The sequence below is a fragment of the Dasypus novemcinctus genome, assembly GCF_030445035.2.
Source record: "Dasypus novemcinctus isolate mDasNov1 chromosome 11 unlocalized genomic scaffold, mDasNov1.1.hap2 SUPER_11_unloc_3, whole genome shotgun sequence".
Taxonomy (NCBI): Eukaryota; Metazoa; Chordata; class Mammalia; order Cingulata; family Dasypodidae; genus Dasypus; species Dasypus novemcinctus.
The window spans coordinates 348057-363826 of NW_026688127.1; the positions used below are offsets into that span (position 1 = coordinate 348057).

At 43.7% G+C, this 15770-nt stretch overlaps 1 long non-coding RNA gene and 1 pseudogene across 1 annotated transcript in view; one reads left to right on the forward strand and one right to left on the reverse strand.

Moving 5' to 3' along the window:
- LOC131277387 (uncharacterized) overlaps nucleotides 1-15770 on the reverse strand; it is a 71617-nt gene that overhangs the window by 20980 nt on the left and 34867 nt on the right. Inside the window, exon 2 of the long non-coding RNA XR_009184565.1 lies at nucleotides 4430-4572. This is a non-coding gene — a long non-coding RNA (uncharacterized lncRNA). The remainder of the gene's footprint in view (nucleotides 1-4429; nucleotides 4573-15770) is intronic.
- Nucleotides 1563-1933, forward strand: LOC131277386 (cyclin-dependent kinase 2-associated protein 1 pseudogene; annotated as a pseudogene).

Below are 15770 nucleotides of genomic sequence, written 5' to 3' on the forward strand. Positions count from 1 at the left end.
CCTAACCCGGTTAAGTTTCCATTTCCCCACCCTCCCTGAAGCAATTAAGTTTCTGTTCTTACACCACTCCCCCGGGCTCCAATTGGGCACTCCCTAAAGAGCAGGAAAGTCTTTCCGCTGACGTTGCCAAATAACCATCTGCACATGCGTGTGGCATGAGAATCAAAATCTAGTTAATCAATCATTTACTGACACATGTGTTGTCATCAGTATGTACCACCTCATTCATCCCTGGCTATAAATACCCCTGATTGACCCTCAATAAATGAGACTTGATCAGAATCCTGTCTTGTCTCCATTCTTTGTGTCTCTTGTCCCTTTTCATTCCCAATCCCTCCCTCAGGTCTTGGTTCTACTGATCCGTGGGTGGGGTCAATAGTGTGTCTGTTATTAGCAGTAGATTGTTATAGATAGACTTCATAAAAACAATAAACACATCCACATATGACTTACCCATGTATACGTATGTAAATATAAAACAAATGGCTGAAGGTATTGGTAATTAAGCCAAAGCTATTTTCATATACAGTAAAGCTTAATTAATTTTTAATTTGATACCTCCAGCTAGAGCTAAACAGAATACATCCTTTCTTAGAAGAGTTAGTATAAATGAGATAATTTAATATACATTCAGAGTATATCTTTGCAGTGATTATGCTGCTTACAATGCAAAACTGAGCAAATGGAATCTCATTCTAAATGCCTATGGATTATTAATGTGGTCTTGATTACCTAAATTTTAAAGCATGGTGTAAAATATTATTGAGTGATTTATAAAGAAACAACTTATTAAGTGATTTTAAAAATATAAAAAGCAATGCTATTGTTGTAGAGAAATCAGGTGTGCGAGGTATCGAAGGCCAGGACACGAGAGTACCGAGAAGGAAGTTGGTTTATTTCAACCGGCTGGGCTCGGTGGACTCTTGTCCTAATAAAAACTGAGGCCCAAATAGCTTTTTTCAGACCCTTTTATACAGAGGATATAGGATTAGGGAGACTAACAGTGATGGCAAACAGACCTCAGGTTAGGTTCTTCAGTGTTTGATCTTAGTATCAGATAGGTTATTTCCTCCAGGCGAGTTACATATTCTCCACATCCAAGGCAGCTTGGATTAGCATATCTTCCGTATCTCACCTGGAGGCAACCCTAAATACACATTTAGTCTCACATCATATCTGATCATTCAAAGACTGTAGGGCCTATATTACTTATTTGGCTATTTTGGGGACCAGGTACACTGGGAAACAATTTTGAATTTATGCACAAGCTATATCACTATTAATCACTGCTACTTCTCTAAGGTTAGATCTAGCTCAACTCCAGTTATTTATAGGGTTTCTAGCATTATAAATTTAACTGATTGCTGGGTTTGCCAATATCTAGATGATAAAGACAGACCTAGATATTTGCCGGTGCGGCCGAGCCGCCGCCAACAAAAAGTGCGCTGGAGCCCGGGGGCGCACGGACGGGTGCAGGGGCCACGGGCGCAGCGCCCCCTCACCTCCTCACTGCTGCCACAGCCACCACCGCGGGCCGGCCCGCACGCCCTGCGCCCCGCCGCCCGCGGGCATGCCTTACAAACTGAACTTGAATGCGCACATGCCCGCCGCCTCCCTCAACGCGGCTGGAAGTGTCCACTCTCCTTCTACCAACATGGCGACATCCTCGCAGTACCACCAGCTGCTGAGTGACTATGGCGGCCATCCCTTGGCTACACCCAGGGAACTGGGAAGAGCCAGGTGCCCCAAAGCAAATATGCTGAGCTGCTGGCCATCATCAAAGAGCTGGGGAAAGAGATCAGACCCACCTACGCAGGGAGCAAGAGCGCCATGAAGAGATTGAAACGAGGCATCATTCATGCTAGAGGACTGGTTCGGGAGTGCTTGGCCAAAACAGAACAGAATGCCAGATCCTAGCCACCTCGTTAGCTTTGAAGGCTTTCCATCTTTACAAGATGAGAAGTTACAGTTCATCTACCTGTTCAGATGTAACTCTTTTGTTTTCAAAATGTTAACAGTTTGTTTTCATGGTTCATTAGGCTCTGAACCTACCAACTAAGATTGAGAAAAGATTTTGCAGTTGATTAGGATTTGTGTTTTAAGTAGTTAGGAAGTACCCGGATATTTTTTTAAGCATTGATTAAGAAAATAATACATGGAAAAGTTACCTATCTTACATCAAACTATAGTTTGCCTCCAAGATACCAGTATCTCACTTTAATCTTCTCTTGAATATATTTATGTTACCTAAGTTGTTATTTTCATAAGCTAATACAACTCTAAGGATTCTGTTTTTAGCAAATACTGACAGCACGCTTTTCTTAGTAGCCAGTCCCAGTTTGGCAATACAGTGTAGATTCTGCTTAATATAACTTTTTGCTTAAGCATTTGCATGACTATTAGTGCTTTGAAGTCAAATAAAAAGTGCACAAGTTATAAATACAGAAGAGCAATCTATCATACCGAACAAGGATCCCCAAAAATTTTCATACTGAGACTGTGTAGCTTTCAGTTTTGTGTTTCCTGTAAGTTGATCAAAATGTCTGGGAAAAAATGACTGAAACTGTTTGCATCTTTGTATGTATTTATTACTTGATGTAATAAAGCTTATTTTCATTAAAAAAAAGATGGACCTAAAATAGTGTTCCATTCAGGCAAAAGTGATCACTGGCCAAAAAAAGAGGTAAATGTTTAATAAAAAGATTTGGTATCCTGTTAAAAATTAGTCAGCCCTTGTTACAGATCAGTAAGTTAAATGTATTTGGCATTGGGACACTTTATTTGAAGCTTTAACTACATTTTCACAACTTATAATTTGGTGACTATAAACTCTTCTTTATGCAAGAAAACTGTAATAAGACAGGGCCAAAATTGGATATATACAAGACTGGTTGTATATATTGGTTGTATATAACCAATCAATCAGGTTAGATTCAGACAATAGAGATAGGACTCCCATAGTCAAAGACTGAGAGCTTAAAAGTGACTCCAATAATGATACTTTTACTGATGTAACAAAGAAAATCACTAAATTAGATATTCATTCAATGACAAGTATCCCACTTGCTTGTGTAATGCCTGCATTATCTCTTTCCCCAATACAATAAACTTATATAACATGATTTAGTCAATATTCAGGTATTTAAAATGGAAACTCAACATACTTAATTGGGAGTAATATACATGATTTGTTACATCATTTAAATAGGAATGCTTTCTTCTTTCTCAGACTAATGGACTCTTGTAAAATGGCAATGTGCTGATGCTTATATGACCTCCTTAAAGGGTAAAAAAATACAAATAGAGAGACACTCAAGATGGTTTTCTGGATCTAATCTTAACCTAACTTTAGATCATATTGGATTGCTTATTTTCCATGTGGGAAAATATATAAAACTTTTCTCCATGTTTGGTCAGGAAGATGTGTACTAGGTTATCTTGTTCCATGTATACCAAAGATATTTACACTAGCAAGGGAATTTCCAGGAAGATGGCAGAGCAGGGAGATTCAGGACTCACTTCTCTTCCAAAAGAGCTAGTGAAGAGTCAGAAACTGTCTGTAACAGCTGTTCTGGAGCTCAGGAGGCCAGAGGAGCGTTATACAGCATCCAGAGAATGGTGTATGGAAAAGGCTGAGAAATTGTGCTAAAAACTGTGTGTACAACATTATGATTGTAATAAAAGCCATTGATTATACAGTTTGGATAGATCATAGTGTATGTGAATACATCTCAAAAAAACAGCTTAATGAACTAATAAATAATTTTGCAAGAGTAGCCAGAAATAGCAACTATGTACAGCAGGGGAATCATAGAGAGGTTGAGAGGTGAGGAATTTTCCTGTTTGTTTTTTATTATTACTGAAATAATAGAAATACTCCAATAATGATTGAAGTGATAAATGCACAACTATGTGATCATACCAAATTCCACTGTTTTTCTACTTTGTGTGAATTGTAAGCTTTATTAATATGTATAAATAAAATTGATTTGTTAAAAAAGAACACTACACAGTCTAATTACAATTTTTATCAAGTTTAAAAAATACTGAGTAGCTCACTCTATACTTACAGCTGGCACCCATCCCCCATTCATGATATGGGCTATCTTAGGATCTAGTCCCTGGCTGGCTGTTGTGGGTAGAGAGGAACATGGAAGTCTACCCCAAGAATGGTGGGGTAGCATATCTTTTGATCAGCAAGTTTTGATTACTGAGTTCCAGTTCTGAACTGCTGTTTTAGCTAATCCAGGAAAGGAGAGCCACTGCCATTGACTCAACCCCACTGCTGATATGGAGGAAGGCAGTTAAAGCTTAAAGACACAATGCCTCCTTAGGGCTGCAGGGAAGAGTTTTCTAAAGGGTGCCATATTTTTGGCAGGCCAGGAATTCAAGCTTCACCGAGTTGTGAAAAAGGCTTCTGGTGTCTTACCTGTACCTCTCTCCAGGGCTTGTTGGGGGCTGGTCTGAGCCCTTTTTGTGAGTCTCTGGTCCTCATTTGACTAGAAGTACTGTCTTCAGAAAGTCCTTTCTGAGGTGACCATCCTCCAAGATTTTGCATATCATGTAAAACAGCTAGAGGCAATGAAAGGAGTGTGTAAAAAACTATAGAAACAAAAATAAACAACAAAAACAAACAAACAAACAAAAACAGAACAGATCAATATTCCCAGAGAAGGAACTAGGAAAGGATCTTTTTTCTTAGGGTAAAACAATTACACACATAGTACAATCTTAAAAATTATACCAAATATCCAGGGCTAGAATGAGATGAAGAACTGGGAAAATTTGATCAATTAAATACAGCCAATTCTAAGTGTCAGAGAAGAGTTTTAATATAAAGCCAATAACAAAAAATACTAGGCAAGAGAAAGAAACTGACCTTCATATTGGGGCACTTTGAAACTTTATGTGGAGCCCAGGAAAGATCACATATTCTTGGAGCTAATTCATTCCTGTGGGCTTGAGAACTTGAATTGGATTCAATTTGGGGTCTTTGATTGGATTGCTTCAGTGAGTCTAGGGTGGGTATCGGTCCTCTTGCTGGAGTCCTTTATAAATGGAGGGCTGAAAGCAGCAGATGTAATATAGCCTGGGCACAAATCCAAACTTATTTCCAAATATGCCTAGAAAGCCAATTGAGAAGTATAAACTCTGTAGGCTTTGGATATTCAGGGAGGATATAAGCTGGAATGTGGGGGGGGGGTAGTGCTAAACGCTGACTTGGAACGTGGGGGATATGCATTAATTCAAGCTTACCTGGGGGAAATAACCAATCCAATACTCAGACAAAACACTTGAAGAAACTAACAAAAATATTTTTGCATACATACAAGCACAATTTTTCTTCCCACTCTTATTTCCTCTGTACAAAAGGGACCCAAAAAATTCTATTTGGGGCTCAGTTTTTATTATGACAGGAGTCCACCAATTCTTGCTGGTCAAAATAAATCAACTTCCAGGTGGTGGACTTGGCCCAGTGGTTAGAGTGTCCACCTACCACATAGGAGGTCTGCAGTTCAAACCCAGGGCCTCCTTGACCATGTGGAGCTGGCCCATGTGCAGTGCTGATGTGCACAAGGAGTGCCGTGTGATGCAGGGGTGTCCCCCACATAGGGGAGCCCCACACAAAGGAGCACACCCTGTAAGAAGAGCCGCCCAGCACCAAAGGAAGTGCAGCCTGCCCAGGAATGGTGCCGCACACACAGAGATCTGACACAACAAGATGATGCAATAAAAAGAAACACAGATTCCCATGCCACTGACAACAACAGAAGTGGACAAAGAAGATGCAACAAATAGACAGAGAACAGACAACTGGGGTGGGGGGAGGGGAGAGAAATAAATAAATAAATAAATAAATAAATAAATAAATAAATCTTTTAAAAAATAATAAGTCAAATTCCTTCTCAGAGTTCTCGTGTCCTGGCCTTCAACACCACATAAACCTGACTTCTCTGCTACTACAATTCTGGGGGCTTGTCCAGGATTGTGCTGAGAAGGTCAGAGGTGGCAACAATTGTTTGCCCCTTTCAGATGTCTCTGAGGAGGCTGAGAGGGCCCAGGTGAAACCCAGCCCTGGGTGCCCCTGGACTCCCCTTTTAGTCCAGAAAGAGGTTGTGGTCTTCACCAGAGCCCTCCTGGAAGAACCAGAGCACCAGTGCATTTGAGAGACAATGAGAATGAAGCAAGGAGCACTACATATCAGATGGGTAAGACCCCCAGGGGCATAGTGCAGGAAAAGCCTAATTCTAAAATAAGGAGGGAGACTGATCAGCTCTCTAAAAGGGAGTACACCTGTACACCTGAGAATACAGGAGGAAGGTACCTCCTCTCCAGGTCCAAGAAAAGGAAAGGGGGGTGGTTGTGTGCATGTGATTGTGGCAACTGGGTGAGATGCAGAAAGTCACTTCTGTGTGGCAAGTGCAGAGTCCTGATCTGTGGTTCTGTGGTGACCTCATATGATCAAGGGCAGTCTGGGGGGTCCCTGCAAAGGGACCCTCTTCCAAGTCAGGGGCTTATACAGACCTGCTAAGGTTAAGAGGTGCCGAGGGAAACGGACTTTGGCCCAGTGGTTAGGGCGTCCGTCTACCACATGGGAGGTCCGCAGTTCAAGCCCCGGGCCTCCTTGACCCATGTGGAGCTGGCCCATGCGCAGTGCTGATGTGCACAAGGAGTGCCGTGCCACGCAGGGGTGTCCCCCGCATAGGGGAGCCCCACGCGCAAGGAGTGCACCCATAAGGAGAGCCGCCCAGCGCGAAGGAGGGAGCAGCCTGCCGAGGAATGGCACCGCCCACACTTCCCATGCCACTGACGACAACAGAAGTGGACAAAAAGAAAAAAAAACAAGACGCAGCAAAAAGACACAGAGAACAGACAACCAGGGGAGGGGAGGGGAATTAAATAAATAAAAATAAATCTTTAAAAAAAAAAAAGAGGTGCCGAAATTTTCTGTGAGGGTTGCGACCAGAGATGGACTAAGTGTATGGCTTGAGTGACTGTTGTGTACCATCAGCACAGGGTGGAAACATGGGAAACACACAAAGTAGGACCCTCTTCAGTTGTATGCTGAAAAACTTCCCCCATGCATTCCATGAAGATGTATACAGCATAAGGTTCCAACCAGGAAAGCTTAGGATGCTTTATGAATTAGAATGGCCAACTTTTGGCATGGGCTGGCCCCAGTATGGCATTTTAGATCCCTGGATCATCCATAAAGTCCATGATGCAGTAACTGGAAACCCAGAACACCCAATTCCCCTACATTGATCCTTGGGAAAATGCTGTAAGCCAAAATCCACCTTGGTTAGGGTAGTGCATGAATATGGAAGCTAGAATTTGCCTAATACAGAAACCAAGGAGTGCTGTCCCAGGGACCATACCAAACAATCATCATGCAAAGGGCCCAGAGAAAGTGTACCTGAGTCCAGTGCCAATCTGCCCATTTTAGAAGGGCCATACAAACATGAATTTCTGCCACCTTATGCAATGACTCCTGCCCCAGAAATACTAAGGAATGAAAATGAGCTAGTCTCTCTAAGCAGTGCCCCATTATCATCATCCACACAGGGAAGAGACACCCATACCACCCCCACCACTGATTTTATCACCATCTGAGAGGGCACCTATACCATCCCTGCAGTTGCCTTTATCGAACCAGAGAGCCCTATGCCATACCTGTAGCAGCTTTTACCATCTCCTCAGTGGTCTTTGATACCTTCTGCAATGGAAAATACAGATCTGCAGCTTTTACAGCCCATTGCCCCTGGCAATGCTGCTGCAGTGCTGCCAATCAGTCAGGGTGGAGATGCTGAGAGGTAGCAACTTAAACCACAGGAACCCCTAGGGTCAGAGGAAGCAGAGAGAAAGCCTGCCTACCAGCTACCTTTCCATGAAGGCTGGACCCCAATTTTTCACGATGCACATGGCTAGGTTTGGGGGGGACCTGGACATTCATCTATCAGCCCTTTACCACAACGGACCTTTTTAACTGGAAAAGCCATACCTCACCATTCTCAGAGAAGCCTCAAGCCATGATGGACATTTTCCAGTCCATCATACAGACCCACAAACCCACCTGGGTTGATTGTAAACAATTTATAATGACTTTATTAAACTTTGAAGAAAGAATGCGTGTCATGCAGGGAGCTCTAACCTGGCTTAGCACCCACCTGAGGAAAGTTTGGACAGTGACCAATATGCCCACTTGCAGTCCCCAGAGGAGGACCCCCTGTGGGATCCAAAGAGCACAACCAGGCTCAACTGACTAGAAACTTTCCATAGGGCCTTAGGTGAATGATTCATGGTGGGGAGCCACAAGGCAGTAAATATGGCAAAAACTACTCAAATTCTACAGGCTCTGGATGAGAGTCCAGCTCAATTCTATGAGAGGCTGTGCAGCATGTTTTGTGTATGCACACCCTTCAAACACAGATGCTCCTGAGAGCCAAACAATGGTCAACACAGCATTTGTTTCCTAATCACAAGCTGACACCCAAAGAAAACTGCAGAAGTTGGATGGGTTTGCTGGAATGAATATCTCTCAGCTCATGGAAGTAGCTACTAAAGTCTATGCCAACCATGATGTAGAAACAAGGAGGGAAGAAAGTCAGAAGATGAAGAAGAAGTCAGATCTTCTGACAGTGGCAATCATGGAAAAATCCATTCCTGTGTCAAGGAGAGTAAATTGGGAATCCCCTGCCCCAAGGAGAGGGAAGGGCCTATGCTAGGGCAAAATTAGTGTGTGTACTGCAAAGAAGATGGGCATTGGAAGCAAGAGTGTCCCAGCTGGCCACTCAACCCTGCCACTGCAGTTAGAACATTAACCAGGAAAGCTAGTGGGGCATCACAAACCAAAACCTGGGTCCAAAAAAGTTCAGGAAAAAAACCCTGCAAATCAGATAATTGGGCTGGCAGGAATAGAGGACTCTGATGGAGATTATTAGGACAGACTGGGCTCCTATTCTCCCAGCCCTGCAGAGCCTATGGTCAGAGTCCAAATTGGGGGCCACATCATACATATGATGGTTGATGCTGGGGCACAACATTCTGTATGACCAAGCCAATTGGGCCTCTCTCAAAAAGACAGGCCACTGTCATAGGTGCAACTGGCAAAAGTATCCAATGGTCCTTCCTGCAAGCCAGGACCTGCAACATTGGGAGAAAAGAGGTCACTCACAAATTCCTTTATCTTCAGAGTGCCCAGTCCCCCTCCTGGGTTGTGACCTGCTGTCTAAACTGCAGCTCAAATTACCTTTGATGTCATGGGGCAATCCACACTGACACTGGGGCCACAGGACCCTCTGAGAATAGTGCTAACACTTCCTATGCAGGAGGAATGGAGACTGTTTTGCCTCAGTGAAACTGGCCAGTCCATGCCCATGCTGCTCCCTTTTGAAGATGCACCTGAAGTATGGGCAGAGGGTAACCCAATGGGGATGGCACATGACATTCCTCCAATTATTATTGAAATAAAGGCCACAGACAGTCCAATAAGCATAAAGCAATATCCAGTACCACGTGAAGCACAAGCAAATGTCCAGCTACTTATTCAGAGATTACTGAATGAAAGCATATTGAGCCATGCCAGTCTCCATGGAACACCGCACTCTTTCCAGTTAAAAAAGCTGATGGGGATTACCACCCAGTCCAGGACTTACTAGCAGTTAATTCGGCAGTAATAACCCTTCATTCTGCAGTTTCTAATCCATATACTTTTCTCAGCTTAATACCCTCATTGGCAATCTACTTTTCATGCCTGGATCTTAAGGATGCCTTCTTCTGCATTTGGGTAGTGCCCTGCAGCCAGCCAATTTCCACTTTTAGGTGGGACAATCTGAACCCAGATGAAAAGCAGAAGCCAACATGGACGCAACTGCCTCAGGGGTTTAAAAATGCCCCCACTATTTTTGGACAAGGTCTGGCTAGTGATCTCAAATCCTTTAAACCAGAAAGCGAGAACTGTTTTCTCCTCCATTATGTAGATGACCTCATTCTCAGAAGTCCCACCAACCAAGACTGCGCTGGTGGAACCCATGCTCTTTTAAAGCATCTACAGCAAAAAGGCTCTCGAGTGTCTAAGAAAAAAGCTGAAATATGCCTGCCTCAGGTCAAATATCTAGATTATAAAAATAATGCAGGGGCACCGTGAATTGGGACTTGAAGAAAGAAAGCAATCTGTAGTCTCCCTGAGCCCAACAGCCACCAGAAGCTGCCAGTTCCTCAGTGCAGCAGGATTCTGCCACAATTGGAGCCCCAATTTTGGGATCCTCATGTGCCCTTTATATGAAGTCACAAAGGGGAAAGATTATGATTCCCTGCTCTGGGAAAGCCCACAGAAAAATGCTTTCATTGCTCTCAAACAAGCTCTAATGGAAGCACTGAGCCTCAGGCTTCCAGATCTCAGTAAACCATTCTACCTCTATGTTCACAACTGCCAAAGGATCACAGTAGGGGCACTCACTCAATACCTCGGTTCCTGGCAAAGACCCATAGCCTATCTATTCAAGCAACTGGACACTAGCCCAAAGACAGGCTCTCATGTCTGCAAGCTGTAGCAGCTGCAGTCATTTTTACACTAGAAGCTATAAAATTGGTTCTGCATGCAGTAATCATAGTCTTCAAAGCTAAAGGAACACACCGGCTAACTAACAGCTGCCTGGTTAAATATCAAACCCCATTATGTGGTTTCCCTTCAACTGGAACTTGTAAAAACCCTAAATCCTGCCACTCTACTACCCGTGGAGCTGGGGATTCTAGCCCATAACTGCCTGAAAACATCACAAGAAGTATATTCCAGCAGGCCAGACCTCCAAGACCAGCCACTGGCAAATTCTGACATGGAGTTCTTCATGGATGGGAGTAGCTTTATGCAGGACAGCAATCAGTGAGTGGGATATGCTGTGGCTCTGGGCCTCCTGGATAGCAAATCAGCACAGAAAGTCAAACTCATTGCCCTCACCCAAGCCTTACAACTTGCAGCTGGAGCAAAGGTTAATATCTACACAGGCTCCAAATATGCCTTCTTTACCCAGCATATGCACTGAGCCTTATACAAACAAAAAGAACTCATTAACTCAGGAGGAAAGAGCATTAAATATGGCACACAGATTCTGGAACTACTAGAAGCAGTTTGGAAACCTACCAAAGTGGCTGTAATGCACTGCAAGGGACACCAGACAAGCCACAGCCCTGTCACCCAGGGAAATCAGAGGGCAGATGCTGAAGCAAAAAGAGTGGCATGGGAAGGATCCCTATCTAAAAACCTGGCCACTGCTCTCATTCCTCAACCTTTTTAATTATCAGAAACTCCAGTATACACTGCCTGCTCTTGTCCCACAGCCTCTGAATCAACAAGAGCTGCAATACACTCAAGCCAAGAGAGAGTGGATACTCTCTGAGGGTGGGATGTAAGGAGAAAATGGATGGTGGACATTGCCCGATCACACAATAGTTGTGCCACAAATATTAGCCACAACTCTAGTTCAACACTACCATGAGAAGACACACTTGGGAAAAACCCATCTTAAAGAAGTTTTAGAAAGATTCTTCAGGTGGCAGACTTGGCCCAGTGGTGAGGGCATCCATCTACCACATGGGAGGTCTGCGGTTCAAACCCCGGGCCTCCTTGACCCGTGTGCAGTTGGCCGATGCACAGTGCTGATGCGCGCAAGGAGTGCCCTACCATGCAGGGGTGTCCCCTGCATAAGGGAGCCCCACGCGCAAGGAATGCAACCAGTAAGGAGAGCCACCCAGTGTGAAAGAAAGTGCAGCCTGCCTAAGAATGGTGCTGCCCACACGGAGAGCTGACACAACAAGATGATGCAACCAAAAGAAACACAGATTCCTGTGCTGCTGACAACAACAGAAGCGGACAAAGAAGATGCAGCAAATAGACACAGAGAACAGACAACCGGGGTGGGAGGGGGGAGGGGAAATAAATAAATAATAAATTTTTTTTAAAGAAAGATTCTTCTACATCCCAAGTCTAGTTGCTATCACCCATGCCATATGCCAGTGGTGCATCACAAGTGCAAAAATAAAACCTTTGGCAGGGGGCCTATGGGAGTCCCAGGAGTCCAAAGAATTGGCAATATGCCTCTTGAAGATCTAGTAGTTGATTTCACTGAAATGCCACACTCTGGAAGTTATAAATATCTCCTAGTCCTTGTTTGCACCTTTTCTGGCTGGGTGGAAGCCTTTCCCACTTGAACAGAAAGAGCTGAAGAAGTAACCAAAGTTCTCAGGGAAATCATTCCTAGATATGGGCTACCCCTCTCAATTGGCTCTGACAATGGACCAACCTTCATCTCTGAAATCACTCAAAAATTGCCAAATCACTGAGCATCTGATGGAAACTGCACACCTTTTCCCATCCTCAAAGCTCAGGAAAGTAGAGTGAATGAACCATACAATAAAGACTTATATTGCCAAGATTTGTCAAGAAACTGGGCCAAAATGGGTGCAAGTACTTCTGAGTCCTCTTCTCCAAGTTTGGGCAAGCCCAAGCTGAAAGCCAAGCCTAACCTCTTCTGAAATCCTCTTTCAGAAACCACCCCCTTAATCCAAAATATAGAAGGGGATCTCAGAGAAAGAGGAAACTTACCAATAGCTCAGCAAATGATCAGCTTATGAAAAACCTTACAAAATCTGCAACACTAGGTCCAAGAAAGGGCCCCCATTAGCTTAAGCAACTACATACACCTGGAGAAGCCAGGAGATGCAGTCTGTGTCAAAGACTGGAAATCAGCTCCACTAATCCCTCTATGGTGGGGATGCTATCTTGTCATTTTATCCACCCCCAGTGCAATTAAAGTAGCTGAAAGCACCCCATGGATACACCATAGCCGGGTCAAGCAAGTTGCCCCAGAGTCCTGGACCTGTATTCCAGATGCCCACAACTCAACCAAACTCATCTTGCAAAAGAACAAAACACCAAGCCCTGCTCCAGTCACACCCCAGAATCTGACTGGTCCGTACATGGCTGAAGGTTGAGGATGGGACACCGAGCTCTGCTCCAATCACACCCCAGAAACTGATAGGTCTATGTACAGATAAAGAATAGTTTAATCCCAGTTACAATGCCCCTTTGATTATTCTCCCTACTCCTAGCCCTGACCCTCCCCTGGTCCCAGGTTGGCATCACAGAGTGTGAGCCATTATCCAAAAGGTGTGAATGGGGGCCCATGTCAATACCACATTAATATATCATAACCATTACACCTGCAAGGGCCATATAGCTGCCTGCCAGTTTCAAGGAATCTCCTGTAGTGTCTGTAACATATCTGCTCAAATAATCTGCTATGACCCCAAATCTCCAACAGTCTCCTGTAAATGGGAAGTAAGGGTGCTTAATCAAAATGGGGAGCTACTTAGCTCTACCCCAGCCACTAGCCAGAACCAATGAGTGTCCCTCCTATTTGATGCTTGCCAAGTTATAGACTCTGGGATACCATGGAACACCAATTGTGGAGGGCTTAGCAGGGAGCAAAAATATACTCATAACAATAAGTATATGTGTGGTCCAGAAGTGAAAAGTGCAGTCCAAGGGGGGACTTCTGGTGTAAATGCATAGGTGCATACTACTGCCCCTACTGGTCCTGTGTCACCTGGGCCACATGAACACAGATGCAACTAAACAGCCATCCTCACCAAAGGAATGGCCCTGGCCATTTATGCTGTCATTGTAACCACTTAAACCTCACCATCCTTAAACCTGAATCCCGACAGACTCAGGGAGTCCAAATGAGTCTCTGCATTGATGGTAGAGGAATAGACCCAGGAGACTACATCTGGGTTGCATATTGGGAATACCCACTCACAAGTAAAGCCCATTCTGTGTTCCACTCCTTCTATGAAGAACTGGAAAAGCCCTTTTCCATTTGCAAGGAGTGAGAAACCTCTTCATAAGCCTAGCTGAAGTAGTAGGGGCAGCTTAAATGTCTCCTTGTGCTATGTATGTGGAGGTACTAATATGGAAGACCAACGGCCCTGGGAAACTAGAGAACACAATTACAGCAAACATATAATGAAACTGGCCTCTCAGCTGTCCCTGAGATAGCATATGGCCCTTGTAAACTTCTGTCATAGGAGAATATTGTGCTTCAAGGGCCTGCCTAAACTCTTCTTTATCTGTTGGAAACCTAACATGTACAGGGGGAGAATTCCAAAATTATACCACCAATATAACAGAGCCTTGGGGAACATGGAATGAATCTGACCTCACTCTCATAAATTGTACTTTGCCCAAATTAATCAGTGTGGAACTCCACTGCAAAAGGCCCCTTTAATGCCCCAAATGATCTGTACTGGATTTGTGGGAAAGTTGCATTCTGAGAACTTCCCCAAAACTGGTGTGGTACTTGTATGCTCAGTACAATAAAACCCTCCTTCTTCCTCATTCCCTTAATGGAAGGGAAAGAGCTAAGCCAGCCAGTGTATCAAAATATAAGAAAGGGCTGTCGTTACCTGGAGAGGTGAAGAATGGCCCCATGAATGTGTAATCCGGTACTATGTGGGCCAGCATCTCAGGCAGAGGATGACATGTGAATTTATTGAACCCTTATCTATATGCTAAACTGAAACATCCACTTGCAAGCCATGGTGGAAATAATAACTAATGAAACTGCCCATGCTCTAAACCTACTAGCCCAACAGCAAACTAAATTCAGAAATGCTATCTGTCAAAACCATCTCACCCTAGACTATCTCCTGGCAGCTAAAGGGGGAGTTTGTGGAAAATTCAATCTCTCTAATTGCTACATTGAACTAGACAGCACTGGAAAGGTTATTGATGAAATTACAAGCAAAATGGTAAAAATTGCTCATGTTCCAGTCCAGAGCTGGAATGGGTGGAATTTAAGTAATCCCATTGGAAGCTGGCAGCCAATAGTAAACAATTTCAAGTTTCTACTGGGAATAATTGCCTTCATCATAGGAGGATGCACCATACTTCCTTGCCTCCTCCCTTTAATCATAAACAGAATGTGCACCCTAATAAATGATATAGTAAACAGGCAGACAACTGCCCATCTCATGGCAGTATATACATACCAGTCAGTCCAGAGAGACTCTGACAATAGTGATGCCAAAGCTTAATAACCTTAAGCAGGCATCAAAGGAGGGAAATAATATTGCCTGTGCATAGATTCAAACTTATTTCATATCCAAATATGTCTAGAAAACCAATTGAGAAGTATAAATTCTATAAGCTTTGGATATTCAGAAAGGATGCAAGCCAAATGTGGCAAGCCTACCTGAATGTGGGGGATATGTGTTAAATCAAGCTTACCTGAAAGAAATAACCTATCTAATACTCATGTAAAACACTTGAAGAAACTAAGAAAAATTCCTTTTGCATACAACCACCATTAGACCCCCACTCTTATTTCTTCTGTATAAAAGGAACCCAAAAATTCTACTAGGCATTCAGTTTTTATTAGCACAGGAGTCTGCCAAGTCCAGCTGGTTGAAATAAACCACCTTGCTTCCCAGAGTTCTCATGTCCTGGCCTTTGATACTGCATACACCTGACTTCTCTGCTACTACACCTTCTTGCCAAGGACCAGCTGAGTAGGTACAACCACAGGTACTGGTACTCCTGAGTGCTAAGGAGACACACAGTCTATGTTCACATCTGATGACTCCAGATTTCAGTGCCCTGCCAGTGGGTCCTACTTTGGAATTTGTGCTCCTGAGTGTGATGGAGTTGGACTCAGATGTGACTTTCTACACATGCCTCTTCTGTCACTTTGACTGAAGCTGTGTTTGGCACT